This window comes from Calidris pugnax, unplaced genomic scaffold (genome assembly GCF_001431845.1).
Source record: "Calidris pugnax isolate Ruff unplaced genomic scaffold, ASM143184v1 scaffold266, whole genome shotgun sequence".
Taxonomy (NCBI): Eukaryota; Metazoa; Chordata; class Aves; order Charadriiformes; family Scolopacidae; genus Calidris; species Calidris pugnax.
In genome coordinates, this window is record NW_015090998.1 from 189,201 (window position 1) to 191,096 (window position 1,896).

Consider the following 1,896-nt stretch of genomic DNA (forward strand, 5'->3'; position numbering starts at 1 on the left):
GCGGCCGCCGGGGCCGGGCCGTGCCCGGAGAGTCCCTGCCCGGCTCGGGGGGATCCCAGGAGGAAAACGGGATGGCGGAGGGAGCGGAGGCAGGTGAGGCCGCGGGGATGGGAGAGAATGGAGCCGGGAGGGAGGGATCTGGGATGGAGGGATAAGGGGTGCAAGGGGGAAGGATGGAGGGGTAGGGGATGCAGGGATAGGGGATGGAAGATGGAGAACAGAGGGTTGGAGAACGGAGGGATGGGAGGACAGAGGGGTCTGGGATGCAGGGATAGGGGATGGAGGGGTCTGGGATGCAGGGATGGGGATGGAGGGGTCTGGGATGCAGGGATAGGGGATGGAGGGGTCTGGGATGCAGGGATAGGGGATGGAGGGGTCGGGGATGCAGGGATGGGGATGGAGGGGTCTGGGATGCAGGGATAGGGGATGGAGGGGTCTGGGATGCAGGGATAGGGGATGGAGGGATAGGGAATGGGAGATGAAGCAGGAGGAATGGAGAACAGAGGGTTGGAGGACCGAGGGATCTGGGATGGAGACAGAGCAGAAGGGATGGAGGACAGAGGGGTCTGGGATGGAGGGGGGAAGGATGGAGGGGTCTGGGATGCAGAGATATGGGACAGAAGATGGAGAACGGAGGGTTGGAGAACCGAGGGATGGAGAGAGAGCAGCAGGGAAGGGGGGACAGAGGGGTCTGGGATGCAGGGATGGGGATGGAGGGGTCTGGGATGCAGGGATAGGGGATGGAGGGGTCTGGGATGCAGGGATGTGGGGTGGAAGGATGGAGAACGGAGGGTTGGAGGGATCTGGGATGGAGACAGAGCAGAAGGGATGGAGGGGTCTGGGGTATAGGGATGTGGGATGGAGAGGTCTGGGATGCAGGGATGTGGGATGGAGGGACAGAGCAGGAGGAATGGAGGGATCTGGGATGTGAGGAAATGGGATAGAGGATGGAGGGACTGAGGGATGTGGGATGGAGACAGAGGAGAAGGGATGGAGGGGTCTGGGATGCAGGGATGTGGGATGGAGGGACAGAGCAGGAGGAATGGAGGGATCTGGGATGTGAGGAAATGGGATAGAGGATGGAGGGACTGAGGGATGTGGGATGGAGACAGAGGAGAAGGGATGGAGGGGTCTGGGATGCAGGGATGTGGGATGGAGGGACAGAGCAGGAGGAATGGAGGGATCTGGGATGTGAGGAAATGGGATAGAGGATGGAGGGACTGAGGGATGTGGGATGGAGACAGAGGAGAAGGGATGGAGGGGTCTGGGATGCAGGGATGTGGGATGGAGGACGGAGGGATGGAGCAGGGAGGGAAGTGGGATGCAGGGATAGAGGGATCTGGGATGGAGGGACAGAGGGATCTGGGATGCAGGGAGATGGGATGGAGGATGGAGCAGGACGAATGGAGGGGGTGGGATGCAGGGATAGAGGGATCTGGGATAGAGGACAGAGGGAGAGAGGGATTGGGAATGTAGGAACACGGGATAGAGGATGGAGCAGGAGGGATGCGGGATGCAGGGATAGAGGGATCTGGGATGGAGGAAGGAGGGACTGAGGGATGTGGGATTGGGACAGAGCAGGAGGGATGGAGGACGGAGGGGTCTGGGATGAAGGGATTTGGGATGGAGGGATGAGGGATGTGGGATCCAGGGATGGAGGGATCTGGGATGGAGGGATGAGGGATACAGGGATGGAGGGATTTGGGACAGAGGAATCGGGGCAGCTCCCACCACCTGGGGGCTCCGGTCGGGAGGTGACTTTGGGGACACTCCCCCCTTCACCCCCCCCACACCAGGACCAGTTTGGGGCAGGGGGGGTGTCTACAGGCCCTTGGGGGGGGATTTGGAGCTGAGCATCCCCCTGTCCCCCCCCCACCAAAGGACCAGCGGGGGGGG